At 44.1% G+C, this 22,627-nt stretch overlaps 1 pseudogene; it reads right to left on the reverse strand.

The window, feature by feature from the left end:
- The window catches only part of LOC132624365 (structural maintenance of chromosomes protein 4-like), a 47,248-nt pseudogene extending 24,962 nt beyond the window's left edge, over positions 1-22,286 (reverse strand).
- Positions 22,287-22,627: the final 341 nt, after the last annotated feature.

Raw genomic sequence — 22,627 nt, forward strand, 5'->3', positions numbered from 1 at the left:
CATTCCCCATTCATGTGGGGGATTGTTGGGTTTAAATGATAGATTGAATGGGAAATAGAGGGAAAAGAAGTGGAGGGAAAATGAGTTGTTCCTCTTGCTTTATAAAATGAGCATTTGTCCCTCATTGGTAGTGGAAAGAAAAGTTCTCCTACTTAAAAGTAGAAGTACTCTTTCTTGTTGCTAAAGCGTTAAGAAGAGGGTCTCCCCTCGCGCCGTCGTCGTCGCTCGGCTCGGCTTCGGCTTCGACTTCGGATTTGGATTTGGTCAAATGATCTAATTGATTGATAATCTTTTTGGACCAAATTTTGATTCCTCAGAATTTTCCTTACAAAATTTCTGAACTTCAAAGCTTCTTCTTCTATACAAATAAATTCCAGTGTAGTTTACTGCCGTTGAGTGGTTCGCTGACACCGTTGTTTTAGGTACCGATACACCGGTGATTAAGATTGTTTTATCCTGGGAGGATATATTCCATTAACCTCGGGTACTTGAGGGGAATAATTTCCTTAAGGACACATTGTGCATCCAGTGAGCTCGATTTTAATTCTTAAATATTTTTCAGAGATTGTTCTTATTTTTCCAGTTTCTGTTTTCATTTTCTACTGGTTTTTCCAGAATCTGTCCAGTTTCTGTTTTCTGGTTTCAGAAATTATTTTTTACTGTTTCAACGTTTTTGCAATACAGTTTAATAACACATCCTTGCTGGGTTCCGATGCAACCCTTAAGGAATTCAGTTGCCTTTTCAAATCATTGTTTTGGGACTTTAAACTGTCAATCTGTCCCAACGAAACAAATATCAGTTAGCTTCCGATGAAAGAATTGCAAAACAAAATAATTAAAAAAAATAAAATATATATATATATATAACCACAACAAGAACAACAAAACTCCAGGGGCAGCTCAGACCTCCTTGAGGCTTTTAGCTATCAAGTTGAGACATGGGCTTCTCTGAGGCTGGTAACACTTCACTGCAACAGTAATTCTTCGGAATACGTTCTCCAAACTTTCAACCAATATCGAAAGCTCACTTTCTGCATTTGACACAGCTTCTGGAGAAACACTAGCAGCTAAGCTAGATGTTCCCATCTTCCCACCTCGTGGGGTACCCCCACCACCACCTATCGTCCCAGTTTTTTCAAAAAAGGGCTCCATCAAGTGTCACAACTCACCGAAATTCTTTGTCTCCTCCATATGCAATGCGTCTAGCCTGCAAAGTTAACATTGAGCACAGAGCTTGGTTCAATAACTTCGATGATATTTATGGAACTACATGGACAATTTTCCAACATAACATGGATATCTCTGTGACAGACTTAAGCTTTCATATCATACTTACTATGTTAATCTGTTTGCTGATTGTCATCTTGATATTAGGGAACAAGTTTATCACGTTTTGTTGCTCAGTTGTTTACAGACAATAGAGAATCATTGACTATAGATATCCTCGCAAAACAATATCCCATTTATGAAAAATGATTGAAAAATCTAACGTTAACAAAGTTAATTAACCCCTCACGGCCTCACCTGATCAATATCTTTGGCGACAACTGTGTTTCCTAGTGCTGCAAAAAATGCAAACTTCATTCTCTTATCTTGAGCCTTAATTGAATCAAAAAGGTGTGGGGCTCCTTCTGGCGTGCTAGCTTTTTCTTTGATTCTAAGCAAATAAGCAGATTGCTTTTCCTGCATAACACAAATGAAGAATCAGAGAGACTGTTGAAACAACATAAAAGATTTTATCCCCTATATCTCTTTGTTCAAGGGGTTGAGAGGCCTATTCAATAGATAGAACTCATACCAATCATACCAATTGCAAACTGATAGATTATGTAAATATTAGTTAGAATATTTTGTAGTCTGCTATTTTAGGTTAGAATATTTTGTATATTTTGTAATCTCCTATTTTAGGTCAGAATATTTTGTATATTAACCAATTCAAGGAATGAAAGGACAGACGGAAAATATTTCCTACATGGTATCAGATTAGGGTTTCTTTCTTCTTCCTCCTTCCGCTACGCCCTAGTCCCTCTTTCTTCTTCCTCTTTCAGTCACTTTTTTATTTTTTTCCGCCATGGCCGACGCAACTACCACTCCGGCTAAGCCCTCGTTCCACCCGGCCCTCGTGGTCTCCAATATCAAGAATCACATCTCTGTTACTCTTGAGATGGAGAACTCACAATACGGAACATGGGCCGAGCTTTCCAAGATTCATGCTCGTTCTCGCAAGGTCCTTCATCACATCATTCCTCCACCCACAGGTAAGGAGAAGCTAGCTCCCAAAACTGATGAGGAAGTCGAATTATGGACGACCACTGACGCCACCGTATTTCAATGGATTTATTCGACAATTTCGAATGATCTGTTAAACACCATCATTGAACCAGACGCTACTGCCATGGACGCTTGGGTTCACTTGCGTGATATATTCCAAGATCATCAAAACTCTCGTGCGGTGACTCTCGTGAGGATTTTCCCAATGCCTCCGCCTATTGTCAACGTCTAAAGAGCCTTGCGGATCAACTGAAAAACGTCGGGACTCCCGTGACGAATAATCGTCTTGCCCTTCAACTGGTTTCGGGTCTCACTGAAGCGTACAAAGGGGTTGGGACACAAATTCGCCATGCTAAGCCTCTCCCCCCATTCACAGAGGCTCGGTCTTCCCTTGTTTTGGAAGAACGTGAACTTGCGGCGATGGTGTCTCACGGGTCTGGTTCGGCTATGGTAGCCGCGGTCGACGACGCAACACTGCCCTCTGAAAACACAAGCTCACACCAAGGGAAAACCGAAAAATCCCACCGCCTAAATTCTGGGACTGGCCAAAAAAATGGTTCTGGCCGCGGCTCAGGCGACGGTAAAAACACTAGCAGCAGCGGCGGGCGTGGTGGTCCAGGCCGTAGCAGCGGTAGTCCGCAGCCAACGAGCTACTCTTCGCAGCAGTGGCTTGCCGGACAGTTTGGCCACTGGCAGTGGGTACCGCAGCCTCGCTGGGCTGCTACTGCTCCCCCCTGCCCGTAGCCGACGACTTCTTGGGCTCGTCCCCCGCCTGGCCCACCACGGCAGCAGGGTATATTGGGCCCTCCTCCAGGCCAGCAGCTCTACACGGCAGCAGTGGCCCCTCATGGGTCATATGTTCCAACCGACATCGAGTCCGCAATGCACACCATGACCTTGAACCCGCCCGGTCAAAATTGGTACATGGATACCGGGGCCACTTCTCATATGACATCCTCGGACGGTAATCTCTCATCTTATTTTAATTTGAGCAATCAAAATAATGGTATTGTTGTGAGAAATGGTCATTCGATTCCAATTCGTGGTTGTGGTCATACTAGTTTGCCTCCCCCAAACCCCTCTTTATCATTGCGGAATGTCTTACATGCTCCTAAACTCATTAAGAATTTAATTCCAGTACGGAAGTTTACTACTAATAATTCTGTGGCTGTTGAATTTGATCCATATGGGTTTTCTGTGAAGGATTTTCAGACTGGGATGGCACTAATGCGATGTGATAGTCGGGGAGATCTTTATCCATTCACCACCATCAAATATCCAACCACCACTCCATCAACCTTTGCGGCATTGTCCTCTCATTTTTGGCATGATCGTTTGGGTCATCCAGGAAATTCTATTTTAGATTGTCTTAGGCTTAATAAAAGCATTGAATGTAATAAATCTAGTCATTCTAGTATTTGTCGTTCTTGCGTTCTTGGTAAACACATTAAGTTGTCGTTTGATTCTTCTATTTCCGAAACTTTGATGCCATTTGATATTATTCATAGTGATTTATGGACCTCTCCCGTGTTAAGTTCACTGGGTCATCGATATTATGTTCTTTTTTTGGATTATTTTTCGATGTTTTTATGGACTTTTCCTTTTGCTAAGAAATCCAACGTCTATGCGAAATTCTTAGCTTTAAAAACCCACATTCATACCCAATTTGAACGTCATATTAAAAATGTCCAATGTGATAATGGGAGGGAATATGATAATGGTCACTTCGGGAAATTTTGTGAGTCTAATGGGATGTCATTTCGTCTTTCTTGTCCACATACGTCATCACAAAATGGGAAAGCCGAAAGAAAAATCCGTTCTATCAATAATATCACTCGGACTCTCCTTGCTCATGCTTCTCTTCCCCCTTCGTTTTGGCATCACGCCTTACAAATGGCAACATATCTTCTTAATATTTTACCAAGTAAATTATTAGGTCATGTTTCTCCTCTTCAAGTGCTATACCAAAGAAAGCCATCTTACTCTCATCTTCGGGTTTTTGGGTGTTTATGCTATCCCCTCTTTCCTTCTACGACTATCCACAAATTGCAAGACTGGTCTACACCGTGTGTATTTTTGGGGTATCTTACGAATCATAGAGGGTATAAGTGTTATGATTTATCGTCCCACAAAGTCATTATTTCTCGTCACGTGATTTATGATGAGAATGTTTTCCCATTTTCCAATTTACATTCTCCCACTTCAACTACTTATGATTTTTTGGATGATGGGATTTCCCCATTTTGGTGGCATCATATGGCTTCTGATCTGGATAGCCGGCCCAACCCACCCCACACTGCACCCGTGACCCAGCCGACTACCCCCCTCCCACCGTGGCTCCTACTGCCACCTCCCATCCGTCAGCAACGCCTCCACCAGCCGCCTCCCCTGCCGCACCTACCCCTCTCCCCTCTGCCTTGGGCCAAAAGCCCTCGGCTCCATCTCCCACACCCACACAAACATCACCCCAGCCGCCCCAATCTACCAATCCACCCCGAATGGTGACCCGGAGTCAAAATGGTAATTTTTAGCAAAAACGTACGTTTAACTTGAATACCATGGTTACGAAATCCCCTCTCCCTCGTAACCCTGTGACCGTCCTTCGTGACCCGAATTGGAAAATGGCTATGGATGATGAATTTGATGCTCTTATTAAAAATAAGACGTGGGAGTTGGTGCCCTGTCCACCTAATGTGAATGTTATTCGTTCTATGTGGATTTTCACTCATAAAGAAAAGTCTAATGGTGATTTTGAGAGGCATAAAACTCGTCTTGTAGGTGATGGAAAGACTCAATAGGTTGGCATTGATTGTGGTGAGACCTTCAGTCCGGTGGTCAAGCCGGCTACGATCCGTACCGTTCTCAGTCTTTCATTATCAAAGAAGTGGCCTATTCATCAGCTAGATGTCAAGAATGCTTTCTTACACGGTGAGCTCAAGGAAACAGTGTATATGCATCAACCTTTGGGTTTCAGAGATCCCACTCATCCGGATTATGTATGTTTACTCCGTAAGTCCTTATATGGACTTAAGCAGGCCCCGAGGGCATGGTACAAGTGTTTTGCGAATTATGTCTCTTCTCTTGGTTTTTCAAACAGCAGATCTGACAATTATTTGTTCATCTACAAAAAGGGGTCCGATATGGCATACATTTTACTTTATGCTGATGATATTATTCTTACTGCTTCCTCAGATTCTCTCCGATGCTCCATTATGGCTCTCCTTGCCTCGGAATTGCTATGAAGGATCTGGGTCCTTTGAATTATTTCCTTGGCATTCATGTCACTCGCCATAAGGATGGCCTGTTTTTGTCGCAACGCAAGTATGCCGAAAAAATCATTGATCGAGCTGGGATGTCTTGTTGTAAGGCTACTTCTACTCTAGTTGATACGAAACCGAAGGTGAGCAGCACATCGGGTGCTCCATATGATGACCCGACTCACTATCGCAGTCTCGCAGGTGCACTTTAGTATCTTACTTTCATGAGGTCGGATATCTCTTATGTTGTTCAACAGGTATGCTTACACATACATGCACCGCGACAGGTTCATATGCATGCTCTTAAACGTATCATCTGTTACATTCAGGGTACACTTGATTATGGTTTGCATCTTTATCCATCCTCAGTTACTGACCTCCTTTTCTACACTGATGCGAATTGGGGGGGCTGCCCTGACACACGTCGGTCAACATCTGGTTATTGTGTCTTCCTTGGAGATAACTTGATATCATGGTCTTCGAAACGCCAACCTACCCTCTCTCATTCGAGTGCTGAGGCGGAGTATAGGGGGGTTGCTAATGTTGTCTCCAAGTCATGCTGGCTTCGCAATCTTCAGTTGGAATTACATTGTCCTATTCATAAGGCTACTATGGTGTATTGTGACAATGTGAGTGTCATTTATCTTTCAGGAAATCCAGTGCAACATCAGTGCACCAAGCACATTAAAATGGACATTCACTTTGTTCGTGAGAAGGTTGTGTTAGGACAGGTTCGTGTCCTTCATGTTCCATCGCGTTATCAGATTGCCGATATTTTCACCAAGGGACTACCACAAGTCTTATTTGAAGATTTTCGGGACAGTCTCAGCGTTCGTAAATCTCCCGTTTCGACTGCGGGGGTGTGATAGATTATGTAAATATTAGTTAGAATATTTTGTAGTCTGCTATTTTAGGTTAGAATATTTTGTATATTTTGTAATCTCCTATTTTAGGTCAGAATATTTTGTATATTAACCAATTCAAGGAATGAAAGGACAGACGGAAAATATTTCCTACACAAACAGATAAGAAGTATTTCAAAATTGTAATTTTAAAGTAATATAATGCTTTGTTCGAATTGACACTACCATGAATAAAATCAAATTTTGACTTGTGTACTTTTGAAAGCAGTATATACATTGTTCTCTTCATTTGTACTGGACATGGATAGAAAGGATGAACAACAACGAGAAGAATTAACTTTATTTTTCCAAATTTTCCCTTATTAAGTACTGAGTGACCAGATCCTAAAGTGTCAAGTTAATAGTAATATGCAAATTTAGCCTACAAATGAAAGAAAACATATGAATTAAAGGAGTATCAAGACTATCAACTAGTATTAAACATGAACAGAAACACTGACCATCTATAGCACCTAAATCACCCATTCGACCATAAGTGCGCTGTATAAGATTTGCCTCCTTAGCATGCAATATAGCTTTAGAACAAATCCTTGGCTCTTTTCAGATTCCATTACAGCTAAAAGCTTAGAAAGCTTTTGTCGAGCAGCTTGTTCAAGAGGAATCAATTTTCTTGTTCTTGGAGGCATTCCTACAATCACTCAATGCATCACCAGAGCTCAGAAGACATCACAAAAATGGTCAAAAGTGACAAATGCAGAGGCAGACTCTTGATGCCAGAGGCGGAGCTAGGATTCGAAGTTTGTGGGTTCGGGGTTCTAATTCTTTAAAGCTATTGGGTTCTTAATTAATAATTTGTACATATCTGACAAAAAATTTAATACAAATACATGGTTCGGATAAAAGCTACTGGGTTCGGCCGAACCCACATCCGATGGGCTGGCTCCGCCCCTGCTTGATGCATACTTGTTCCAGAATTCGAGCTTCAGATGCTTTAAGCTTCAGATTTTCAAGCGCTTTTCCTGGTGCCATTTATGCTTGTCGATTTCATCTCTATTCTTATTTGTATCTCCACAATCTGCTCTTGAGCTTCCTCATAAGCAGCACGAGCAGCTTCATGCTGAAATAAGTAAACAACAATTTTCAATAAATGATATAATCTAGAGCAAACTTAACTAATGAAGCAGTTTTACATATGAAAAAAAATTATAAATATGAAATTTATCAACCAACCAACTGCATGTAGCACTTGATATTGCCGTCATGTCTTAAGATTATTCAGTTAGACATAGATTAAAATAATTTTCCGAATCTCTATGTTTTCAGTTTGTATATTTTGACAACTTTTGGCAAGGAAATTTATTACATGAAGTTCCATGATTGAGCCAATAAACTTGTCATATTACAGATCAAGCACAAAGCTGCTTTGAGATTTTTTTTCCCTCGCAGTTAGATGCATTGAGAGGTATAAAGCTCTGCCCAGATAACAATTTTAGAGGGCATGGATCAGTTTGGTACCCGAGTGGAAATTCAAATGTGTACTTAGAGACCTAACAAACCTGATTTTATTAGGAAATCTTTTCACTCTGCACTTTCACAGCCTAATCTTGAAAGAAGGAAACACCATGTGGACGAGTACCAGGCAGCGAAAAAGGGTATAATTTACTGTCCTTAACCAACTTCTTCATATTTGAAAAAGAAGCTCGAAGGAAAATATTTCCTGCCGTTGTAGTTGATAAAAGCAGGTTGCTTAAGATATATGTGAACCAAATTACAGTGATGATTGTCAGAGTATGAAATAAATGAGAAAGAACAATCTTAATGTTGTAAATTGGCGAAATACCTTTTCAGTCAGAAGTTTACTTTCAGTTGATGCAACTTCAAGTTTTCCCTTGTGCTCAATTAATAGCTTCTCCCAAGACTCTAGTTCAGTGCAAACATCAGCAAGCTCACTTCGGAAAACCTCAGTCTCACCTATTTGTCAACATCATACAAGAATGAGACCATTATATAAACCACAGGCTATAGCAAAAGACAATTCTGTGCACCGAGTTTTTTAATCCAACATCTAACTCACAAGCAAAAAACACCAAAAGAAAGGATGCTGATTAATCAGGGCAAAGATTTCATTCAATGAAAAAGGAACTATGAAACCTTAACAGGGAAACCAGCTGTTTACGATACCATCATATATGTACTACTAATACACAACAATTAAAAAAAAGCTCCTCTTTATAATAGGCATCTTAATTATGCCAAACCAGACGGTATTGTCTACCCTTGTAACATACTGCAAAATGAGTTAGCAAAAGAACTTTCAAAGTATCATAAACTTAAACACATAAGTAAGCCTGGCTGAAGATACTCTACCTTTAGAATTATCCGTCATTTCCTGTAAGATCTTTTCCTCATCCACCAAAAGCTGTTGCAGTTTGGGAATATCTTTCTCCAGTTTTGGAATCAGAGTTTCCGCCTTCTCACAGTCATTTGTTAGGTCAGTAATTTTTGTGGAATCCTAACATCCAAAAAAACAGAAAAAGATGCACATCAATAAAAAAGAACCAGGTATTTCCATATATTTATGAATTTTAATCTGGGAAACAACTTTCAGTTTTTCATACCTTATCAAGTTTATCATTAAGCTTCATTACTTTCTGCTTCAAGTGACATAAATCCTCTTGGTATTTACATCTTGCCTCTCAAATACCTTGAACTCGTCCTTGCAGTGCCTCAAACTGTTATCAAGCTCCTAAATTTTCAAACAAAAGAAGGCTATTGTATTCAAAGCAAGGTGATTGTTCAAAATCAATAAGTAGGAAGAGAATAACAGTAACTGTATACGGTAAAAACTGGGTATATGTTAAACCGGTTGGACCGAAGGCCGAGGGAATAAAGGGGCAAGAACGTGCATGAAGGCTCCCATTCTGAACCGGGGAAACGCTTGGACCGGAGCAAAGGAAGGGTGTCATTTGGTCCGTTTATTCCATGACCGGTTGTTCGAGGCCGTATGTCCGTTTGGTCGTGGCCGGTGGTTCGGGAGACCCGTTGCGCGGTTGCCACGCGTCGATGGCGTCCTGCAGTGTCCACCTGCCAATCGTACGGGTGTCAGACCGTACGGTCTACCTAATCCAACTCAGAACTTTTTCTTTATTCTATTATTTTTTATGTTGTTTGAAGCCCATGGGGCAACACTATAAATAGGGGGCATTGTTTTCCTTTTAGAGGGTTGGCTTTTTCATATCAAGAACACTTTGTAGTAGCAAACTATATATAAGAATCTCTCTTATATCAGATTTCGGTTCATATTTGCTGTGCTTTATCTCTTACGTTTCTTAAATCAAATAACGCTTATTTGCTAGTAGATACACGAATCTAGAGCAAACCATTGGTCATCAATTGCTCCTTGTAGCATAGTCACGCATTTCTTTTCTCTACCAAATAAGTTCAAGATATAACCACATATCCTATACCTCACCGACAGTTTTAATTGATTATCCAAATCCGGGTAAACAGTTTGGCGCCCATCGTGGGGCTAGGATAATAGTGGTCTTCTATATTGATCTCTACCTTACCCATCTAAATCAAAAAAACCTTCTGTTCGTGTTAGAAAAAACGGACTAAATGGCTGACAGTGGGCAATCTGGTCACGTCAACAACAACGAAATTGTGGCCGAAAACGAAGGAAGCGGTCCACGAGGACCACCAAACCCCGCTGATCCTAACCCCGTTAATTCGAGGGAGGGCCTCAACCGTCAAAACACCGTGGACCAGGAGAATGCCACCTTACCGGCCACTGATCCTCTAAATACCCGCAATTCTATTACTTCGTCCCGGGCACAGGACCGGAAAGAACCGGGAACACCTAATGACAATATTGACTTACGTTTAATTTTTGAAATGTTGCAGGAGCAGAGAGCGGCGATCGCCTAACAGGGAATCGCAATAGCCCGGTTGCAAAACGGAGGGGATACAACGACCCCAAAAAAAATGAGCGGTGTTGCTGAACCCAGAAGGGAGGAGGCACGCGTTATCGAGAGCAATGGATCCGGAGCTGGCTCTTCCACCGAGGTTCTGAAAATGCTCGAGACTTTGACAAAGTAGGTAGACTCGACCGAAAAGAGGGTCAAAACATACAACTCTCGGGTGGATCAAATACCGGGGGATCCACCTTTACGGAAGGGGCCGGATTCGAAGAGGTACATCCAAAGGCCTTTTCCTCCGAGTGCAGCCCCGAAATTAATCCCGAAGAGGTTTAAAATGCCGGATATCCAGAAATATGACGACACAACGGACCCGCACGAACACGTGACCTCATACACATGCGCCATAAAAGGCAATGATATAGAGGAGGACGAAATTGAATCGGTATTGCTGAAAACGTTCGGGGAAACCTTGTCAAAAGGAGCATTGACATGGTACGACCATCTGCCCGAACATTCGATCACTTCTTTCGAAATGCTCGCTGATGCCTTCATCAAAGTTCACGCCGGTGCCAAAAAGGTGCAGGCCCGTAAGGCCGATATTTTTCGTATAACCCAAAGAGACGATGAGTTACCGCGTGAATTCGTCAACCGATTCCAAAGGGAACGGATGGAACTCCCCCCGATTCCAGAAGAATGGGCCGCACAAGCTTTCACAAAGGGGCTCAATGTTCAAAGTTCAACAGCTTCGTTCAAATTAAAAGAAAGCTTGCTGGAATACGAGGTTGTGACATGGGTTGATGTCCATAACCGATACAAGTCGAAGATTCGGGTGGAGGATGATCAATTCGAACTCCCCCCGGGGCCAATAAATGTGAATAAAAGTTTTGAGAGACCAATGAAGGGTTACGAAACAAAGGCCGAATCGTCGAAGGAAAGGTATCGGCCATATTCCCATTCGGAGAAGCAAAGTTTTAGGTCGGAAAGATCAAGGGTGAGCCCAAGCCGTTTCTCTGGTCGGGGTAGTAAACGGGTCGAGCGCCTATCGAGTAGTCGGGGTCTCTCATTCAGGAGCGATGCCGGAAGCTCTGCCGGCAACAAGGACTCACCAAAGATATCGGAGTACAACTTCAACGTCAGTACCTCGGGTCTCATCTCGGCCATCGGGCGTGTCCCGGATGTAAGATGGCCGAGACCTCTAAGGTCGGATCCGGGCCAACTGGACCCGAGCATGGTGTGTGAATACCATGGAACCCATGGTCACAGAACCGAGGATTGTCGCCAGTTGAGAGATGAGGTAGCCCGGTTACTGAAGAATGGTTATCTCCGAGAACTGCTGAGTGAACGAGCCAAAGGTCACTACAAGGAAAGGGAGGCTAATCGAAGGGCCGAGCCGGTAGAGCCCCAGCATACAGTCAACATGATAGTTGGGGGTATCGATGCCCCTCGGGGACCGGTAATGAAACGGGCCAAGGTTTCTGTTGTTCGTGAGAAGCGCAGCCGAGACCATTTACCCGAGGGTTCTATCTCTTTCAGCAACGAGGACGCGGAGGGCATCATTCAACCGCACAATGATGCATTGGTAATTTCGGTCCTTATCTTTAAAACTAAGGTTAAACGTATATTGATTGACCCGGGTAGCTCGGCCAACATCATCGGGTTAGGGCTGCTCGATCAGATCGTACCGGTAGCCCGGGTACTCAGCGGGTTCAACATGGCGAGCGAAACCACAAAGGGAGAGATCTCATTGCCCGTGAACGTCGATGGCACCATTCGGCAAACGGTGTTCTATGTGATCGAAGGGGACATGAAGTATAACGCATTACTAGTCAGACCCTGGATACATAGCATGAGGGTCGTGCCCTCAACACTGCATCAGCTGCTGAAATTCCCCACCCCGGAAAGGATAAAAACCATCCGAGGTGAACAACCCACTGCAAGGGAGATATTCGCAGTTGAGGAAGCAACACCTCGACCCAAAGAATCGGCTCAGAAGAAGGAATATCTAACCGGAGGGGAGGACACCAAATAACAATCAAAGCACACCGGGTCGGATCTGGGGTATGAAGGGGATGATTTCGATGTACCCAGATCGTTTGTCATGCCGGATGACTCGGATGCGACCAAGTCGACTGTAGAGAAGCTGGAGAAGATCATCCTGTTCGAGTACCTACCGGACAGAAAGGTATACCTGGGCACGGGGCTAACCCCGGAGCTCAGGAACGAGTTAATTAAATTTGTTCGAGCTAACGCAGAATGCTTCGCATGGTCCCATATAGATATGACATGTATATCACCAGAAGTAGCAGCTCACAAGCTTAGCTTGGACAGGAAGTTTCCCCCAGTGATGCAGAAGAGAAGGCCCATGGCGGAAGCAAAACACGCCTTCGTAAAAGACGAGGTAACAAAGCATTTAAAAATAGATTCTATCCGGGAGGTAAAGTACCCGGATTGGCTGGCTAATGTGGTAGTGGTGCCCAAGAAAGGTTATAAATTTTGAATGTGTGTTGATTACAAGGATTTAAATAAAGCATGCCCGAAGGATTCATTTTTGTTGCCTCACATCGACAGAATGATCGATGCTACGGCCGGACATGAGATGTTAAGTTTTCTCGATGCTTACTCCGGTTATAACCAAATTCGGATGCACCCGGAGGATCAAGAGAAAACATCCTTCATTACCCGGTACGGGACTTACTGTTATAATGTCATGCCTTTTGGCCTAAAAAATGTCGGTGCAACGTACCAACGCCTAGTTAATGGGATGTTCGAAGAACAAATAGGAAAAACAATAGAAGTTTATATTGACGACATGGTTGTCAAGTCCCTGGAAACAGAGGACCATTTAAAGCTTTTGCAGGAAACCTTCGATGTGCTCCGCAAGTATAACATGAAGCTTAACCCGGAAAAATGCGCCTTCGGCGTCCGGTCCGGTAAATATTTGGGCTTCATGGTGTCGAACCGGGGTATCAAAGTCAACCCGAACAAAATCAAGGCCATCGAGGATATCGAAGTAGTGAACAATGTCAAAGGAGTGCAGAGGCTCACCGGAAGGATAGCGGCGCTAAGCCGTTTCATATCAAGATCCTCGGACAAGAGCCACCACTTCTTCTCCTTACTGAGAAAGAAGAACGATTTCGTTTGAACACTGGAGTGTCAAAAGGCTTTACAAGAATTAAAAAGATACCTGTCCAGCCCACCGCTGCTGCACATGCCAAAAACGGACGAGCAACGTTTTCTCTACCTTGCTGTCTCTGAAGTAGCGGTAAGTGGCGTTTTGGTCCGAGAAGAATCAGGTACACCATTCCCTATCTATTACGTGAGTAGAACTTTGGGGGATGCGAAGACCCGTTATTCCCACTTGGAAAAATTGGCATTGGCACTGGTAAGCGCTTCTAGAAAGCTCAAGCCCTACTTTCAATGCCATCCGATATGCGTAGTAACCACTTACCCCCTAAAAATCATCATGCATAAACCGGAATTATCGGGTAGGCTAACTAAATGTGCTATAGAAATTAGCGGGTATGATATCAAGTACAAACCTCGAACGGCCATCAATTCCCAGATCTTGGCCGACTTCGTGGCAGATTTTACCCCGGCCATGGTCCCCGAGGTCGAAAAAGAGCTTCTGCTGACCTCGGGAAAGGCCTCGGGCATTTGGTCTCTACATACGGATGGGGCCTCGAGCCTCAAAGGTTCCGGGCTATGAATCATCCTTAGAACCCCGGCCGGTGATGCCACTCGACAGTCTATTAGAACTGCTAAATTGACTGACAATGAAGCCGAGTATGAGGCTATGATTGCAGGTTTGGAATTGGCTCGAAGTATGGGGGCCGAAATAATAGATGCAAAGTGCGATTCGCTTTTGGTCGTAAACCAGGTGAACGGCGTCTTCGAGGTCAAGGACGAACGGATGCAAAGGTTTCTTGAAAAAATCCAAGTGATACTACATCAATTTAATGAATGGACCATACAGCACATACCGAGGGAGCAGAACAGCGAAGCCGTTGCATTAGCAAATTTGGGATCCTCGGTCGAAGGGGAGAAAATCAACCCCGGTACAACGGTGCACTTATTAAACACGACAATAGAAAATGGACCCGCCGAAATAAACACAATGGGTTTAACTTGGGATTGGCGCAACAAGTATATCGACTACTTGCGTGATGGGAAGCTCCCGAATGACCCGAAAGAATCGTGGTCATTAAGGACCAAAGCTGCGCGTTTTTGTTTGGTAGACGGCCAATTGTATCGACGGTCTTTCTTCCGACCCTTGGCAAAGTGTTTGGGTCCCGGGGAGATGGAGTATGTGATGAGAGAGGTGCACGAAGGAACCTGCGGCAATCACTCCGGCGCCGATACTCTGGTCCGAAAGATTATCAGGGCCGGTTATTGTTGGAACCAGATGGAGGAAGACTCAAAGAACTTTGTCCGTAAATGCTACGAGTGTCAGAGACATGCTCCGATGATTCATCAGCCTGGGGAGTTGTTGCATTCGGTGCTGTCACCCTGTCCTTTCATGAAGTGGGGAATGGACATCGTCGGTCCATTACCATGGGCACCAGGTAAAGCCGTTTTATTTTGTTTATGACTGATTATTTCTCCAAATGGGTTGAAGCACAGGCCTTCAAAAAAATCAGAGAAAAGGAAGTCATTGACTTCATATGGGATCACATCATCTGTCGTTTCGGCATCCCCGCTAAGATAACTTGTGATAACGGGCCCCAGTTTGTGGGTGGCAAAGTCAACAAATTCCTCGAAAGGTTGAAGATCAAGAAAGTTGTATCAACTCCGTATCACCCGTGTGCGAATGGAGAGGCGGAGTCCACGAACAAGACAATAATCCAAAATCTGAGGAAAAGACTCGAAGCATCAAAGCACCATTGGAGAGAAATATTACCGGAGGTACTATGGGCCTACAGAACTACTTCGAAATCAAGCACGGGCGAAACTCTTTTCTCGTTGGTCTACGGGGCTGAAGCCCTTATCCCCGTGGAAGTTGGTGAACCGACCCTCCGGCTTCAGTATACAACCGAGGAGTCAAACGGGGAGGCCATAGCCGTCAGACTCGACCTCACGGATGAACTCCGCGAAAGGCGTTGGTCCGTATCGCAGCCCAGAAACAAAGGGTGGAAAGGTACTACAATCGGAGAGCCAATTTTCGTCATTTCCAAGTTGGGGACTTGGTGCTCCGAAAAGTTACCTTGAACACCAAGAATCCCAACGAAGGAAAACTGGGTCCGAACTGGAAGGACCTTACAAGATAACCGAGGTAACGGGTAAAGGATCATACCAGTTGGAGTCCATGGACGGGCAACGGTTGCGTAATAATTGGAATGTGGCTCATCTGAAAAGATACTACTGCTGAGGTAAAAGCACCCCATGTTTTCTACCTTGACCTTTCCTTTTTTGCAGAAAGCCGAGTACCAGGCAAGGAAAAGAATCTAAATCTGAAAACACGTGTTGCACTATTTTCCTTAGTGCGGTTTTGTCCCAAAATGGGTTTTCCGACAAGGTTTTTAATGAGGCAACAAGTACAACGTGTTACTTGACAAAGATAAAGGACAAACATCCAGATTCTCGGGGTCACACCCAACGAATGGAGACTTAATAGCACTCACCCTATCTTGCAGTTCGGCTAAGAGCTAGAGGACTATCACACCCACTCCGGAGGCCGCCCTCAACAAACAAAATCGGGCCAAAAATGTTAGGCTCCGATGTAAGGACCAAACGATCAAAATGAATCGTGTCCACCGAGTGTTTGCTACGGCAAAATCAAGGCTGAGATTCGGGCAACGAGGTCACAACGATCCGAGCCGAAATTTTCTAACTTCCCCAACCGGGGATTGTTACGTCAAAATTCAGCCAAGGCTGAGATTCGGGTGCCCGAGAGAATACCGGCCCTAAAATATTATCAAAAAATACCGGCCCTAAGGAAATGCCTATCGTGATTCGGAGGCGTCTGAATTCACAAATCATTAGGTAAGTCCTACGGGCACAGTGAACTAATGACTACGAGTCAGCTTGTCCGTAAAACGGGCCAACAATTCAGTGAAGAATAAATAAGCAAACGTTCAAACGAAGGAACTAGAAAAATGTATTTTTTCATTTACACAAAATTTGTACAAGGGATGTTTTTACATCAAAACCAAAGCCCTACAAAGGCAAAGAATAAAAATAAAAGCCAAGTATAGGCCCTAATCTACCCGGAATGGCTGGAGCCAGAACGTTCGGACACTGTCCGTTCAGAGTCATCGGAGTCAGAACCAAGGGCACCCTTGGCCTCTTCCTCGATCCTTTTAGCCTCACCGATAAGGGCCGGAAGATCAGTAAAGCCATGCTCGGCTTGCTCGAGGGTGATCCTCCGAGATTTCCATTTCTCGTACTTAGCAACAATAGTGGCTTGATCCTCGGCGACTTTCACGCTCTTCAGAGCTTCTTCCAAATCGGCCTCGGCCTTGGCTAACCTCGCCTCCAGAGCATCCCGAGCCTCTCCAAGAACATTCTGCATATGGATGGCCGATTGAAGCTCGGCCTGGAGAGTGTCATTTGCATCAGCCGTCTCCTTAAGTTTATTTTTCAGATCGTCACACATCCGGGCCCTCATCTCCGCCTTCTCCTCAAACACCCTTGTACACTCTTGATATCGGGCACTCTCAGATTCGATCAGTCGATTCCTCTCGGCCATGCTCGCAGAATCCGACTTCACTAAATCCAGCTCCTCCCGGAGTTGGGAGAAGGTGGTTTCGAGCTCGCCGAGCCTCGAGGAAATTTGTGCATTGTCTTGGCTAAGGCCGATCTTATTAGCTTTGAGACTCCAATTGTATTCGGTCATCGCGGCCAGCTCACTCTTTAACTGACGGTTTTCGTCCTTCACTACGTCAAGCTCGGGTCGGAGATTGGAAAGAGCGACTGCTCGGTTCAACTCCTCCTCCTTCTCCTGCAGAAGGTGCAGATATTTCTTCATTTCCCGGCCCTGGGCATCCAGTTGGCCCCTAAGATCGTCCATCTCTTGCTGGGCGCGGATGAAGGTTTCATTGACGAGCACCACACTCTATGAATGAAGCAAGTTAAAAACTTGAACAAAGCAAGGCTAAAATTCTCAGTGAAGTTATGCAAGGACGGCCAAAAAACAATCTAACCCGGTTGCCCGCATGCATGCCCTCGTTAATGAGGCACTGCCAAGAGACCCCGGTCATCTTCCGCTTGTCCGAATCCGAGACGAGAGGCCGCAGATAGCTCGCCACACCCATCGGGCGAGAAAGAAAGCTGCAGTCCTCGGGGACAGTGACCACAACCGACTTTGTTCTCCTCGGATCCACGCTTGGGGCCGGAAAGATACTCACCAAGCTGTCCCTGGCCCCAGATTCGGAGGTCCGGCTGGCCAACCTCGTGGCCCGAGGGATAGGGAGATGCTCGAATCCTGCAGCTTCGCCGGTAGTGGGAGGAGTGCCCGAGAACATATCCTCAAATTCGTCAGGCCTTGGAACCAGAGTAAAGGAACTTGGAGCAGCCTCAGTATCTTCAGCAAAGTTCGGAGGCTCTGTAGTTGCAGCAGGCTCATGCTCGGGCGTCAGGTGAACGTCAATGGGGACTTCGATCTCCGGGACCGGCTCAGTCCTTTGACCGGCTTCAGCAGCGGCCGCCTCCCCGGGCCTTCTTGTCCTTTGCAGGGGCGCTTCTTCGGAAGAAGTTTTGACCTGAAATGTCGACGAAATCAATCGACCTTAGAGGAGCCGGGGAAAGAATTTCTTCCGCACCTGTATGTGAAACTGGAACTAAAAGTCCTTCACCAGCAGAAGGAAGGGGCGGAACGGCGACAGCCTCCTCCGGGATCGGAGCCACGGGAGGATCGGCATCGACTCTCCGAATAATAATGTCGGGCTCTGTTTCATCCCATAAGGTCCGAGTGACGCTCCTCACCCTCTTCTTCGACTTTTGCCCTTTGTCCAAGGGCCTTTTCCTCTTGGCAGCAGCAGCAGCAGCAAGGGTACGAGATGCACCCACTGAGTCAAACTCGGGTGCCGACATTGTGGGTTCGGCTGCCGACTCCGGCCTCGGATCCACCGAGCCTTCGGGTAAACCTGAAAGTAAAAAACGTAATGAATACGGATAGTAGAAGGTGCAGTGAACACAGGAAGAAGCAAAATACTACCGTGGTTCTGGGCGACCCATAGGCCATGTGACAGGTGGCCCCACGTCCGGTTATCGTGGATATGTTGGCTAAGAAGTGCAGTGACCCATTCGCTCAGGTTCCGGACGACTGGAGGAATATACCCATTGGTTGATATCAATAAGAAAAACGGTGAGAAAGTGGGGTCAAAATTTGACAAAACATACAGAAGCAATCACTTAAGGGTTCAGACTTACGCTTGTTGTTCCACTTCTCCGGGAAGGGCATATAACTGGCCGGAATGATGTCCTCAGTCCTCACCCGGACATATCGCTCCAACCAGCCCCTGTCTCTGTCCTCGTCCATTTTTGAGAAAAATGAATTCCGGCTACGCTTGGCAAGTTTTATTACGCCACCCCAGAACAACCTCGGGGAGTATAAGCGTATCAGGTGGGCCAGCGTGAGCTCCTTTCCGGCATTGTTGGCCAACAGCCAGAGGCACGCTACGACCCTCCAAACAATCGGACCAATCTGTGCCAAGGTCACATCATAGGTCCGGCACATGTCCAGGATGACCGGATCAATCGAAGGGTTGAGCTTGAGGGTGAAAGGGTAAGTATAGACATACAAGTAGCCCTCCCGATAGTCGGTGACTGACTCATCGGGCCTAGGGGCGAAACTCGGATCGGACGATTGCACCATCCACAGTCAGACCGGACCAGATCAAGTTTATCCTCGATAATAGAGGAGGGGTATCGTCTCACATCATACCGTCTGTCGGATACCGAGGAGGGTTTTTCGACCTCTAAGTCTTTGTTGAAATTGGTTTTGGCCAGTATAATGTCTGAGGCCGTGGGCTCGAAGGAGCCCTTTGTCTTAGAAGGGGAAGTAGCCTCGGTTCCCGGAGACGAAACCAAAGGAATGTCATGGGAAGTGGTTTCGGACATCTGAAAATGTGAAAAAAGAGAAGTCGAGTGGATTCGAAAAAGGAGTTAAAAAGGGAAACAAGGGAACAGGCGATATAGGAAGTATCAGAAGATGAGAAGCAGCAATGAACAATAATAAAATAGTGTAAGAGAGGGGCAAAGTTTCTTTCTTTCACGTAGAGTAAACGATGAATCAACAACGAATTTCGAATAGAGGATGAACAGTTGTGATGAAGATGAAGAAATGCAGCAAAGAGTGAAAATGAAGAAGAAATGGGTCGTAAAAGTGTTAGAATGAAGAGGTAAAAGGGCCTTATATAGGTAAGGGCTGTGACGGTTACGATTCCCCAGCCAACCGGGGAGCGCCACGTGCCCCATAATTAATAAGGAATGACTTGAAACGACGTGCGTGCGGCGATTGTCAGAGCAAACCATCCGGGAAGAGACACGTGGCCGATGGCAGAAGAACGTGGCGCAACTGTTCCCGCCAAAAACGAAAAGATAACGACAGACAAAGGGAGTCACCGGTTTAGTGATTCATCCACTCCCCGTCACTCCGACAAATCTACGATCCAGGAAGTGTGGGGACTATCTGTATACGGTAAAAACCGAGTATATGTTTAACCGGTGGGACCGAAGGCCGAGAGAAGAAAGGGGCAAGAATGTGCATGAAGGCTCCCATTCTGAACCGGGGAAACGCTTGGACCGGAGCAAAGGAAGGGCGTCGTTTGGTCCGTTTATTCCATGACCGGTTATTCGAGGCCGTATGTCCGTTTGGTCGTGGCCGGTGGTCCGGGAGACCCGTTGCGCAGTTGCCACGCGTCGATGGCGTCCTGCAGTGTCCAACTGTCAATCGTACAGGTGTCAGACTGTACGGTCTACCTAATCCAACTCAGAACTTTTTCTTTATTCTATTATTTTTTATGTTGTATGAAGCCCATGGGGCAACACTATAAATAGGGGGCATTGTCCTCCTTTTAGAGGGTTGGACTTTTCATATCAAGAACACTTTGTAATAGCAAACTATATATAAGAATCTCTCTCATATCAGATTTCGGTCCATATTTGTTGTGCTTTATCTCTTACGTTTCTTAAATCAAATAACGCTTATTTGCTAGTAGATACACAAGTCTAGAGCAAACCATCGGTCATCAATTGCTCCTTGTAGCATAGTCACACATTTCTTTTCTCTACCAAATAAGTTCAAGATATAACCACATATCCTATACCTCACCGACAGTTTTAATTGCTTATCCAAATCCGGGGTAAACAGTAACGCCAGTTTCTAAAACCAAAAACATATTAACAGATGCAGAGTCCCAGGGAAACGGCAAATATCTTATTCTGGTTTTATGGGAAAATGCAAGGGATTAATGCAATTCTTGTCCATACCTCTTGTTTATGAAATTGCTTTGAATACTTTGCCTCGAGCTCCTTCAATATTTTGTTACTTTCTCGAACTTTCTCCCTAAAATAAGCCAGTAATTAGCTCCACTAGATTTCAACATATCACATATGGAATGTTTGCATTTGTGCAACCTTTGTTTAGAAAAATACCCCACCTCCCTAATTTAAGGTTCTTTTCCTGTCCAGAAATGTTTGCTTGCATCTCTGAAATTCGAGTTAAATAATCTTCAAAAGCCAGTTTTGTAGCTTTCTCTCGCCATTTTAACAGTGATAATTCTTTAAGCATGTGGGCTTCAGCTTAATTCTTCATACCCTGACAAATGAAACCAAGATAGTATAATTAATTTTCGGTAATTTCAAGGAAATAGGAATCTCATAATGGTCAAAATCTATGTTGATTGGACTCTTCAAAAATGTTTTGGGGTGTGTGTCGGATCCTCCAAAAGTAGTACATTTTTGGAGGATCCAACATAGGTGTGGTAACATTTTTGGACAGTCCGAACAACATAGGTCAAATATACCTCCAAGTTATCTCTTTCTTTCTCTGCTAACTTGACCATTTGAACAACGCCAGACCTTCTTTCATTGAGGGATTCTAGGCTACAAGAGCATCAAGAAATAGTAAATGCATGCTCTAGAAGCATTGAATGCACTTGCTTAGGCACATACTCTTCTCGATGAGCAGTGATTCATTCTAGTGGTAAATTAATGTACATAGTTGCAAGAATGAGCACTTCAAATGCATATGTAGGAGAGAACAGGGACAGTTAATAACATGGAAAGCAAATTAATAACTGAATAGCATAACTAGGCAGATATCACCAATTTCAATTTAAACTTATAAGAGTTTGACATTAAATCTCATTGCTTATTCATGCCAAAATTTTTATTCTGGATTGAACAGAATACACGACAGTTCAAAAAGTTTCATACCCTAGCAACAATAAGAGAGTTTAGGATATGGGTTGAGAACTTACTGCTTAAATGATTCTTCAATCTTCTCAACATATTTGTTGGTTCCAATAATATCTTCTAGATACTCCAGAAAGCCTTCATCATGGGCTCCTTGTGCCTTTGGCTTCATCAGTGATATTTGCTCAACCTCACCCTGCAAAATCCAACCATAATCAAACAATATTCGCAAAGTTAACGTCGACCAAGTGATTGATATAAACAGACCTGCAGAATCAAAAACCGGTTATTATCTAAGTCAACCCCTTTGCCTTTCAGGTTCTTGGTGACCTCTGTAAAGTTACTTGGCCGGTCATTGATGAGGTACTTAGAGGAATTATCTCAGAATGCCACACGTGTAATCACGAAATCACTTCCAGGAACAACTTCATATGTCTCTCCATCCTTTAACAAAAAAGAAACACTTAATTAAAAAGTAAAACTGCAATGGACATCTCAAAAAGAGGAAAACAAGCAGTTATGAGTTACCAAATTAATTATCTGCTGGAAATGAAAACACTCTCCAAGTTATTTTGATTAGTTGAATTGTGGATGAACTCTGAAACTTTATTAAGACGCATCTGTGCATTTATAATCAAAGATGAAAATGCAAAACATTTAAGCAAGAGATAAGCCGTTGTACACAAGTATATTCCATAATCATCAGATTAACCTGCCGAAGCAATTAAAATGGTCATTTATGACTAAGCTAGTGGTTCGCCGTAGATTTTGGATTAGATTTTGAAATTTTATCTTCAAATATCCGTTTGGCCATGAAATTCTATCAGAGTTTGATAATTTATTTTCAAAAAAAATTTCAAGTTCCAAGCCAGTTTTTGGGTGAAATTTCAGTTCCACTTAGAAGATTTCAAACTTTTTTCAAGTAAAATGCATGTCCAAACGCAACTTCAGAAACTCAGAT

Source organism: Lycium barbarum, chromosome 12 (genome assembly GCF_019175385.1).
Source record: "Lycium barbarum isolate Lr01 chromosome 12, ASM1917538v2, whole genome shotgun sequence".
Classification (NCBI taxonomy): Eukaryota; Viridiplantae; Streptophyta; class Magnoliopsida; order Solanales; family Solanaceae; genus Lycium; species Lycium barbarum.